The sequence below is a fragment of the Ambystoma mexicanum genome, chromosome 2q, assembly GCF_040938575.1.
Source record: "Ambystoma mexicanum isolate Mex_15411 chromosome 2q, UKY_AmexF1_1, whole genome shotgun sequence".
NCBI classification, from domain to species: Eukaryota; Metazoa; Chordata; class Amphibia; order Caudata; family Ambystomatidae; genus Ambystoma; species Ambystoma mexicanum.
Genome location: NC_090924.1, coordinates 246,722,666 through 246,735,257, shown reverse-complemented (window position 1 = coordinate 246,735,257; position 12,592 = coordinate 246,722,666). Strand labels below are relative to the sequence as shown.

Here is a 12,592-nt window from a genome sequence, read left to right as displayed (position 1 = left end):
TACACAAGTGTTTCAAGGCACGAGGAGGCAAGGGGGGGAACAAGGGAGGACAAGACAACCATCTTACTAGGCCAAGTGGCATTGAGATTGCACAATTGCGGGGGAGCGGGATAATGTAGTTGGAACCTGGGGCTTGATTTGCTAGTTCTTCTGCTTTCAGACGTCTAATATTGTCCGTTTTGGGCTCAAGGGCTGTAGCCAGGGAGCGGCACCATTCCAACGATACAGGCACAGAAGTTATGGATGCGTTTGGGGAGCCAAGGGGATGTCATATTTGAAATCGTTTCTTTGGAGTCGATTCAGCCATTTTAGTTTGTCTTTTAACGAAAACATGCTTAGCATCGAAAAATAGCTGGATTGTATTGCGCGCGCCGCTTTGTCAATGCAGAGTTAGGGCTTTGTGAGGGATGTTTCCTGCATGTTCTATCTAGCGATCTAATAGATGTAATGTGTGGTTGGTACGTCTCGAGTGAACCGGGGGTGGTGGGTATGGATGGAGCGGAAAGGAAAGAACAAAACAGCAGCAAGTACAATTATCCCCAAAAACTTAAGATATTGGCAGAGAGTAAGAGTGGTGATCAAATCTAGAAGTTCAGCAAAGATGAAAGTAGGGAACGCTGGGATCAGGCTGAAAGTAAGAGAACCCTATTAAGTAATTGAGCAATGGTGGTAAATACCGCACATACCTCTGTCTAGGAAAGAACAAGACACTGCCACAGCATGAACTGAAACAAGAGAAGCTGGCAAAGTGTGGGCCAGAAGGGGAGGTTGCTAACGAGGGGAATACTGGGGCAAACAGAAAGCTACCTGGATAACATGCAGCGCCATGAGTGGACCAAATATATGTGAGGACCAAATAGATTTTACTTTCCATATGTGTTAACCTCGAGTGGTAGATACTGTCCTTCTCAATTGCTCTCATTTCACATTAAGAAAGACATGTCTTGGCCCACCTCTGAGTGAGAGAGTGGACATCATAATTGTTAGTGAAATGGAGGCCTCATGCCCCCTGATGATATAGCTATGGTATTTGAGGTTGACCAGTTCTTGGCACTGGCCTGGGAGCCAGGTCAGCGATGTGCCCCTTGTCATTAGTTGGAGTCCTCTTAATCCAGGAGGACAACAGCGTGGCATTTGTTGAGCATCTTTTTAATTGCATGGGTTCCCTCTAGATCAGGGTTGTGCCACCTTCGGCGCTCCAGTTGTTTTGGAATACAAATCCATTTCTTCCCATTAAATATGCTAGCTGGGGCTGATGGGAGGTGTAGTCCAGAACATATGGTGAACCAAAGATTGCAGTCCCCTGTTCTACATCTTGAGGCAGATGACGTTGGAAAACGTGGCTTAGTTGATTGTCAACATACATTTGATAGTACACTGGTTATTTCCAATTATTATTTTGCCTTTCTTTGGTACTAAAAGGACAGTAGCAAGGGTTGTTTTAGCCGTTTTCAGTTTGACTGTGAAAAATTCACTTGTATCATTTCTTGACCTTCTTAGGTTCAAAATGGAGCGGCTAGAGTGGTATCTGGTCTCGCTTACAGGGCACATGTATCTGAGGCACGGCGAGCAATGCACTGGCTGCCTGTGGACTCGCGAATCTCTTTCAGACTTATGGCTATTACATTTAAATGCCTCAAGGGCAAGATGCCCTCCTATCTACAAAGGTATATAGGAATAAAATCCTCCTTTAGAAATCTTCGTTCCAATAATCAGAACCTGCTCCACCAGCCTAAAGTGAAAAGCAAGAAAGCACAATGTGGCGCCTTTGCGTTTGCGGTGCCTGCTCTCTGGAACACCCTGCCAGATCAACTGAGAATCTCGGCAGCCCTGAGTATCTTCAAGAAGGGCCTTAAAACCTTCCTCTTCAAATAGTAGTCCTTTATTCTGCGGTTCTTTCCTACGGATTCCCCGGTTTCTTTAAATCTTTCTTTGTCTTGTCTGCTCCCTCACACCTATGGGTTTATGGTTGCGCTATACAAATGTAATAAAGTAAAGTAAAGTAAAGTTAGTAAGTAGTGAAATGATATTGGAAAGTCTAGAAACATTTCTAAAATGTCAAATCTCATGGAGAACAGCCAGTTTTCGTTAAAATATATGTCCTCGCTATGATCGTGTGGCATTCTTAGACTGCATAGCTATGATCCCCAGTTGTCATATCACACTAGAGCCTGATTGAACGGAATTGTACAATCGGACCAAAAAAAAAGGTCCGATTGTACAAAAAGTCCAAAAATGCATACCACCAAAGGTCTGAACACCAAAAGTTCGAACCTTTGGTGGCATGCATTGTAGGTAAGTAAAATACTGTGTGATATAGTGAGCGGGGTGTTGCGGGGGACAACCCTGCAGCACACCCGAGAATAAATAAATAAATAAATAAACGGGGGCTACGGGGGTGTCCCCTGCAACACCCCGCTCACTATACTTTAAAGTATAGTGAGCAGGGGTTGCGGGTGGGGGGGGAACCCCTGCAACTGCCCGTAAAAAAACAAAAAAGGACCCTACGGCACTGGTTCCCGATAACGGAAGTGAAAGTGAAAGGGAACTGGCGCCGCAGGGACACAGCATGAAGAAAAGGTAAGTAGGGTTTGTTTATGTTGGGGGTTTGGGTGGGGGTGTGTTGGGGGAGTGGCGGTGTTGTGTGTGTGTTGTGGGTGTGTTGTGGGTGTGGGTGGGCGTGTGGGTATGTAGTGATTTGCAGTGTTTGTTCGCATGGGAAATGTACAACCTTTGGTGGTGCATACATTTTACATGCAAACTTTTCCGTCACAGACTTTTCCGTGATGGAAAAATCACGCAGATCCGTTTGAACGGATCTTCCGAGATCAGGTGGTCCCCATGGCCAGCCTACAAAATGTGGGATTCAGTTTGACCATATTATATCTTTAGATGTACCTGCGTCACAATGCCAGAGGAAATTCACATTATTAAATGGTGCATTAAAGGTCACCCAGGACTAACAGGTTTTCTGATTCCAGGAGCAGACGCTTGGAGAGTTATAAGATGTGGATCATGTCCACGCGTACTGTTGGCTCAAGGCCCGTTATGTTATCAAACACTCTGCCAATGAGACAGCTGGCGGAAAACTACAGATTTAAGATTGGGCGCTTTAACAATCTGTTCATTACCGGAGATATTATTAAAGAAATAAGGCCCTGTGAATAATGACATTATATCAAAGGCATTGGTCTTCCGGCAAAGGCTGGTGCACTGAAAACGCCCAGAAGGGGCCCTGGAGAGTAAGGTCTGAACTAATAGAAACTGCCAGATGAAATAACAGGGATGGAGGTCCAGCTACTCTTTATCATTACCTTTCACATTACCATCAGAGGACTGGTGTTCTTGTGATCATTGTTTTCATTAATACTGCATCAGTGATTGGAGCAGGACGCTGGCAGTCCGCAGGGGGGAGGCGCCAGCACTGTTTCATTACTTTAAGGGAAGCTGAGAACGCAATGCCATTGGTTGTGTCTGATGTCCCTTTATAGATAACACACATCCACATGGACCTCTTATATCTAAAGATGTTTTTTGCTGGTTTTGGTGAATGCAGTGAGGTAAGACAAACTGGGGGAAATCAGATGTTTTCACAATTCAGCGATTGGTGGCAATTTCACTTTGACGGATTCGCTTTTCCACTGGTTCCGCACATCACGTGAGGAAAGTATGGTGTGCACCGTAGCAATAGGCTAACACAACCGTGTGGCATGAAGGCAAAGCCACTGAGGTGAACGCGATTCCTGGTACTACCGAAGGGGAAATGCTAATTGCATGTGAGTGTTGTATATTGCAACTATTTACCTTTCTGAATGGGGTTTGCTCCTACTGTGATGTCATCAAAGAGGGTTATGGAATTCATAATTAACGACTGTGACCTCACGACAGTGTGATTGGGCAATTCCTTCTTTTTGGGCTGCTGTTGGGTCCGAGGAGAGAGTACCTGTTATCCTTTGTTGTGTATAGGTGCTCACGTCTCGCCTCTATACCGCTTGCAATGTTGGTCCACACAAACAGCACAGGAGAAGAAAAAGGAACATGGACGGGGGTTGGCAGAGAGAGTCATACACCACATAAAATGACAGATGCTTGTAGATTGCAACCTCAGGGTTGAAATCTGGCACTTCCATTTACCTCACTGGCCTGCCTTACCCGGGCAAGCCAGCTGATCTGTTCTGACCTGTATCACTTCTCCTGCACCATGGGGGGCGAGGAGTGTGTGGTGCCATGTATATCAGGTTCCCCGTTTTCCCTACAACAAGAATCCCCACGGCACTTCCACTCATGTAGCACCACAGCATGTTACCCCTTTTAGTGTTACCAATATGCTTCAGGCATCTGCAGAGTTTTCTCTACTGGGCTGTGGGGCTTTTAGTGAAGGCCGCCGAAGGCCCAAGAGAGAGGAACTCGCTTCACAGGTCTTTTCCTCTCTCCCTAAACTTCTCTATGATTCGCTCCCTCCTACAAGACTATTGGCTCTTTGTTCCTGTTTTCGCCAGGAGGGCCATTGCTGGATTTTATTTCGCCAGCACTTAGAGTCGGGGGAGACACTCAAAATCTGGGGGGCACAGGGGACACCTTGGAGACTTTGCTACAGACGCAATCCAAACTGCCAAAGGCCTAAGAGCTGAAGCGTTCAAACCCCTATACACTAATGTGTTGTTAGATTTATTTTAAGAACGAACACCAAATAATGGCAGTTTTAAAAACACAGATACACTTTAAATAAGTTGTAGATTTCTCATCTATGGCACAAAATGTAAAGATGATTGTATTTTTTATCAAAACCGAAATAAAGTATGTGTGCACTATTAAAAAAAAATTCGTGAAATCTAACAACAGGAATTTTTAGGAAACACAGTTCTCTAAATCTCTTTGAAGATCTCAATGTAGTTGTAGTAAGGGGAATTTGATATTGTTGATATTGTTCAACTGATGTGTTGGACTTGAAGAATATTTTATCGAGGGTCACAATAATTGGTTGTCTTTTATGCAAAAAAAGGTAAACATCAATATTTGAATGAGGTTCCTCCAAATGAGGAAATACAGTTCAGAGATATGTTTCTGTACTGCTGGACAACTGTAACATTGGGCACGTTTGTCTCAAAAAATCAATTTTAGATCCACCAATTACATAATCCAGTTGCGTTTTCTTTTTCAAAGTACCTTTGGCGCTATTGGTACACAAACGACTTTGGAGCCTTATGTCGCTGACAATAGATTGGTGGAGAAAGCCACACTGCCGGTGTCCTATAGCACCAAGGTGGCATAGTTGGAAGGAACCCACACAGTGTGATTTCTGTTGCATGGGGTGCCACCTCTTGGGGAAGTTCAGAGTCCTGGGGCCCCAGAGCACTAACAGGACACTACTGATGGAAGCTAACTTGGAATGCTGGTGAAAACACATGCTGAGCGAGAGGAGATCGTGGCAGACCCCTCCTCACACCATTCACACATATACGCCATTGACGTTGTCGCCAACATTCACAGGCAGCATTAAGAGTGTGGTGTGTGCTGGTCTGCTTGCTAATAAAACATCTCACTTGTCCATAAACAATAACCTGAACCACAAAATAGGTTGCGTTTCACGATATATATTTTGTTTTCATACATATGTACTACATAGCACACACTGCTTCATTTACAAGGGTATAAAGAAAAATAAGTCAGAAATACAATTATATAAAATACACTCAGTATGAAAAATAGGATAAGCATGAAATTCCATCTAGACCGATCATCCCCATCTCCTTGACTGCTGTTTGCCTTCTCCTTCACCATCTCTCTTTCGAAGAATAGCCACATTGTAAAAATGGCCAATTATTTCATAGTCAGTGAGGATCATGAACATTAGTTAAATTTTTTTGTGACATTCAGTTTGGATGACAAATTCTTTTGCTCTTGCTTATATTTATTCCAGATCTATGTTATCTTTATGTATATTGCACACAGCAACATGAGCCAGTCTTCTCTGAGACATAGTTGAATGTAGCAAGGGTTTTAGTCATTACAAAGCACTGAAGCTTCTTTCAGCCTCGCAGGACAAGGCTGGCACAGTTAAGAGGATCCGCAGTGGCTACACCTCTGCAAAGAAGGCCCTTTCTGTGGGACGGGTCCTTCTAACAAATGTCTACCAGTTCTAAGACTGAAAAGTACTTGTCTATCCTGGATAAGGTTGTTCATTGTCCAGAGAAAAGAAAACAATTGATTTCTGCGTATTTAACAATCATTTCAGAGCCTCTCACTGGTTGGTGGAAGAGTTGAATGGAAGAGAATGGAAGGTGGGGGATTGGGGAGAGTGAAAAAAGGGAGTAGACAAGAGGAGAGTTGTTAACAATTTAGAGTGAGTGTGGTGGTAAAAGAAGAGGATCTGGGTGGAGGAGCATTTAAAGGAGAGAGAGGAGTCACAGATTCAATGGGTTGAGAAGATAGCTTAGGGGAATCAGGCTGTTCTGGAAGGAAGACAATGCCAAGCACCATGGGTTCAAAACCCGGTCCCATGTTTAGAGGCTGGACTCCGACATGAAGCACGATACAAGAACCCCATTTTTTTAGAATGAGCACATTAAAGGTCATCAGATCCAATTACTCATTTGCCTATTACCATGCATGCTGTAACACTTAGACACCACTTAGGACAAGCATTGATGAAGCCAACAGTTTTAGTTAATCTTTAAGCATTTTATGCATTGGGCCTCATTGTGTGTTTGGAGGTAGCCATGCCTTCATTACGGCATGGCTACCTTCAAACTCGTGTCCGAGTCCGGGTCCCGAAAAAAGGGAATTACCGAGCCATTCCGACTTTTGTGGGCCCGGTAATTCCCATTTTCGGGACCCGGACCCGGTACGTACGCATTCCCATTTGAGCCCCCATAGGGATCAATGGGAATGGGGAGGATGCTAACAATGGACCCATTAATGACGGGTCCATTGTTAGCATCCTGGTCTGCTCGCGGGTGCCGGTATGCACGTCTGGCTAGACCAGATGTGCATACCGCCACCCGCGAGCAAACTCGTAATGTGGCAGCCCGGTATAAACGGTTCCGGTACCTTACCGGCACCGTTCATACCGCGGCCGCCAGGGTCGTAATGAGGCCCACTGTCATCATAACTATGGGGACTAATGCTAATTTCCAACTATTTCCATCATGAGCCCAGAGAGCACCAAAATTTGTCAGGTATTGTCATGACGTGCTCTGGTACTCACATCATGTACCTTATCTTGCCCCTATAACAGGCAATGAGATCAAAAGCCCAGTCACTCACCAGTTCAAGGGTTTCTTATCGAAATTCAAGGTATACATACCATTACCAGGTACTGCCTTCAATAAACCAGATTCTTGCACCATTACCATTCAATACCCACGTACCCACACCATTGTCAAGGCTTTGCACAATTAGCATAACAGTGCCAATCTCCATGATTTCAATTAGGAGGCAGTGACAGGTTCCCTGGGGTCTAGATAGCACAGCAGTAAAATAATTTATTGCACCCAACTTGGACATCAATGTCAGTTTCCATTATACCCACTTTGCACAGAAAGGCCAGATACCAATATGTCAAGTTATCAAAACCATTGCGGATTTAAATGTACCAACTTAGCACAGTGAGGCCAAATAGCATAATTTGTATTTATCACAGTAATGAAGATACCATTATGAGCACCAGCACAGTACGCCCAGATGTCAATATGTCTGTAGCCCGCAAAGACATATCCTGTAGGTGTGTGTGTGGTGCAGTGGGGTGAATATGTGTTGTGTTGGAGCAGAGTGAGCTGCAGGGAGAAATGTGTGGAGTGCACTGATGGGGAATGCACTTATGGAATGTTGTGTGTGTGTGTGTGTGTGCACAGTGCAGTTTACAGGGTGGTTTGCGCAAGAGTCGTGTTTGTGCAGTAAATGGACAGTGTGTGTGTGTGTGTATGTGTGTGTGTGTATGCAGTGACTGGCTGGTGGTGTATGCATGACGGTTAGGGCTGAGGCCATGTTGAAGCAGTGCTGTGTGTGCAATCAATGCTGTGGTAGTTTGTGTGTGCAGTGTTAGGGCAGTGTGTGCACAGTGTTGGGGTTAGTGTGTTTTTGTAGACTCCATTGAAGTGCTGGGGACAATGTGTCTGGTGATGAGGTTAATCTGGATGTACAGTACAATACTGTGGCCAGTGTGTGAGCATGTGTGCAGTGAACAAGCCTGTATGTCAGTGCTGGAGACTTGTGTCATTGTGTGTAGAGCAGTTTTGGTGCTGTAACACTGAATGCAGTTTCGGGATGGTGTGAGTGCAGGGCGGGGGGAAGTGTGTGAAGAGCAGAGTTGGGGCAGTGTACATTCATTCACTGTGTGGATGATTTGAATGTAGAGCAGTGTTGAGACTGTGTGCATGGTCTGAGTGTAGATCAGTGTGGGTGTGCTGCAGGGTGGTGTGCATGAACTGTGCTAGGCAGTGGAGCGTGCAGTGGGGAGGTGTGTATGCACAGTGCTAGGTGGTGCAGGTGTGCCACGGGGTAGAGTGTAGGTGCAGATGTTTGGGAGTCCCTTTGTCGTACAACTGGTAAAAACCGTCAGAGGCGCAAGTGAGGTATTTAAATTATAATAGAGTTAAAAGAATGCAGTGAGGTGATTAATAGCTGCATATGATCACAGAAAAGGCAGCCAGCAGGGGGCTGAAACACTAAATGTCCCCTGTAAAGCTATTAATTGCTCTTTGGCAGCAGGATGCTAATGATGGGAAATCTTAAAGAAAAAGGCAACAAGGTGCTAGGAACATTCCTAGAGACTGCCAGAAGGAGGTGACGGTCTACAATGTACATGCTGCTCACATTAAAAGTCCCAAATTAAAGGGTTTTGTTTCTGTTTCATAAGACTCCCATCCCGGGGCACCTGCTCCTGGCCCTCAAAGCTCGATGGCACATTTCAACAGAAAGGATGTAAAGGCTCAGACGCCAACCATGCTCAGGGGTGAGTGGCAAAGTCAGCAGGCAGTAGTTCTCCTCCAGGGGCATGAAAGTAGGTCCAGTAGGAAATGGGACCAAAACATATCAATTCCAGGGCTGGGGTCTGAAAAGCTCCTTCAGGTTCAAGAACTGCAGCTCAGCCAAGACTCCTCTGGTTCAGGTGATGAATGGCGTTTTACTCAAGCATCTGTCTTTTATCCGTTATTTCATCTGTACCTGGGTTGTGATTTGCAGAGGAAATGTTGCCCTCTGAAACAAAATGGTTTGGAAAAGTCATCCCTCTTTTAAAAAATGTGTCATCCGGTAACAATTGTCAGATCTTCTCTCTGTGGCAAACTGTGAAATATCAGTTTGCAACAGATTTCTGTCAGGCACTCTGCATGAACTTCTGATAAAGCACCCTCTTTCTTAAATTGTGATTTTTTGTATCCTGCTGGTGCAAAAGCACAGGTCTCCTCTCCAACCCATCACATACAAAAAGTGAACCAGTATGTGTTTAACAGGAAAGCAATTCTCACCTAAATAAAGCAATGTAATGGTAAATGGGGCAGGCCAATCTGAAATCATTTGGCACTCCAAAGATGCCCCCACCTGTGCCTTTGTCGCAGAACAGTGGATGTTGTAGGGGCAAGGGTTAAATGCCTTTGATTTGCTTTTAATACCTTACATTACAGCCACTCTATTTGAATAGTAATATATTTTAACTTCTGAATCAAACAAAGAAAATAAATATTTTTTGTAAATATAGTGACTTTGTGGGTTTAAATTAAAATCTTTTCACTATCTTTCAAAGAATGCTCTGAGGAATGCCTATGATTTATCGGATTTGCCCTCCAGCCTCTGACAGGAAGGTAGGAGACGGTGCAACGTCATCCAGCTATGTGCCCACTCAGCCCCAACTCCAACCAACATTGACCTTAATGGGCAACTCAAAGGAAGCAAAGCGCAGTCTGTTCACATTTCTAGTAATTGGGAAAAGAAAGGCAGGTTTCTAAACAGAGGGCCATGCTTCCCAATTGTAAACATAAACAGCCTTTCTTTTCACTTGCTCCAGATTCTGGGGTGATAAATCATATTGTATGCCGCCTACTTCAAATTGTGGGGGGATGTACCCCCTGAGTCTCCCGTATTTCCTACGCCTCTACCTAGAGTGTGGCATGGGGCTGTTTGTAGTGTGTGGTTCATCATCTTGGCAATGTCACTTGGTAAATTGACAATGACAAGAGTCTTAAAGGGATGGTCTAGTAAAAATTTTTATTTAAAAAATAGATAGGCCACATAAAAAAAAAATACTAGCATCCTCCGTTTTAAAACTTCCTATGTAAATAAAATTTTGAGCTATTCAAGCTCAAAATTCGAAAAAGCAAGCACAGGGGCGCAGCCATTTTGTGAAATGGAGGCCCTCTTGTGCTGGCTTTTGCTTTTGCGGCACTAATGAAGGAAAAGCCAGCCAGCTGTAGTAAACAAAGTCTACTGCTGGGTGACTTTCCCTTCATTAGTGCCGGGACTCGGAGGACGCGGAACGGAGACCAGAGCAGGAAAGCTGCAGCTGAATCTCGGTAAGTGCTATTTATTTTTTTTACAAAAAATAAGCACTAGCTGCGTTTTTTTTCGAAGTTTTCCGGGCTGGAGGAGCCCGGAAAACTTAGAAATAAAACCGCAGCTTTAAAAACGTATTTATGTTTGGGTTGCTTTTGAAGCGACCGCAAACATAAATACAACGTTATTGTGTTGGAAAACGCTGCAGTTTTTCTTTCCAAGTTTCTCAGGCTCCTCCGGCTCGGAGGAGCCTGAGAAACTTGGAAAGAAAAACCGCAGCGTTTTCCAACACAACCGCGTGTGTTTTAAAACGGAGGATGCTAGTATTTTTTTTATGTGGCCTATCTATTTTTTAAATACAAATTTTTACTAGACCATCCCTTTAAAATTAAAAAACATAAAGATAACATATTGGAGGAGAAGGACAATAGGTGGAGAGCAGGGGCACTGTGAGAAACCTGATGTTGTCTCATTCACTAGTCCCCATGGATCTGTCACCCAGGTGGCCAGGAGACAGCCATCGCTATTGGATCCGGTTCCTGGGGGTGGATCAGTGCGGGAGGATCACCTGGGTGAGGGGTCTTCGGGGACTGGAAATGGGACACCAAAGGGTGAGAGGCGGTTCCCCCTTCCTGATGACACCATTTCCCCATCCTACCTTGTAGGATATCTAGAAACTCAACCCCCCCCTTTTTTTTGACATACACATTTTCTCACAGACCGATTACCATAAAAGACAACGGACTAACACAAGAGCCGTATACCTGACATGTCCTAACACAAGGATCAGACATTTACCGAGTATTACACACACCTGACTTCCCTTCCCTTTCCCCATAGGGATTAAAGGCAGAGCAGAAAAGCACACTCTGAGCAAGGCCAAACGCAAGAGGAAGCAGCTATTCCAGGATGACAATTCAAACAGAGGAGAAAGGTGGTAAGACCTGAAAGAACTCAAGGAGGGAATTGCCCTTGCCCTTTTCAACCCAGACCGGCGTAGCCTCCGAGAAGGGAAACGTAAGGCCGGGAATTGCAGCTGGCGAATGGTACAAAGGATGTCAGCAGTATATGGGACCCTCCCGCACTGATAGCCAGGCCAGGGAGAAGCGTTTGCCATCGTGGTACCATCCCTGACTCCAGAGGCAGGAGACGCCAACAGCGTTTGGCACAGCCGGTGAGTGGGAAAGAGCTGATAATAGATCGGACTGTGTTGGGCTCAAGGTTGCGAATTGCAACATTATATGAAGAAAGAAGACTAATGGACAAAGGTCCTTTGTAAGCCAAATTGGTATCAGAGTGTGAGTGGTCTGGTGCCACGTGGGCGCTCATTTCGAAGGACTCTGGCAGGTCCCCCGCTCCTGAACAAGGAGAATGTATCTAATGTATTGAACTGGGAAATCAAAGTGGTCCTGCAGCAGGTTATGTTAAATCCTGTGCACAGTCGAAAGTCTTCGGGTGTTTTAGAAACTAGCAAGAGGCCCTAGGGGAGGCCAGCGTGAAGTGTAAAAGTGGTCATACGAGGGTCAAGCCAAACCCCTTGTACAGTCAAAATTCTTTGGCACGTTGTGGAGGTAAATGCGAACCCGACTGAGGGACACCAAGAGAAAGCTAAACAAAGTGAACTTTGTAAATGGGTCAAGTGTGAACCCGACAGGGATGCCTGCAAATTAGCGTAAACAGTAACCCATCCGAGAACATTGCGGTGATAAAACTGTGTGAAGCCTGACTGGGGGCTTAAGGGAAAGCCTGACTGGGGGCGGGGCGTGTGTAAGAGAAGAACCTAAGGGGTCTAGAATGACTTTCTTTTGAACTGTGTTAAAATGGCAAGCTGAACCCGATCGAGGGATACCAGGGTAAAGTCAAGGGAAGTGAATCCTGCATTGTGAGAAAACTAAGTACACTGTGTATTGCGGCAAATGTGAACCGAATGACGGATGCCTGCGAATAATAGTGAGCAGTAATACACCTGTGAACATTGTAATGACAAGTGTGAACCCGACTGAGGGATGTCCACAGTGAGTGGTTGGTCTAAACCCGACTGAGGGAGGCTAATGTTGAGAGAAGTATCGGAGCCTGGCTGAGGGGGATCCAAGGGTGAAGAGTA

General features: G+C 45.0%; 1 protein-coding gene across 1 annotated transcript in view; it reads right to left on the bottom strand.

Annotated features, from left to right (window-relative positions):
• Window positions 1-12,592, bottom strand: part of ADAP1 (ArfGAP with dual PH domains 1) — a 1,143,511-nt gene that overhangs the window by 964,663 nt on the left and 166,256 nt on the right. The window lies entirely within an intron of this gene.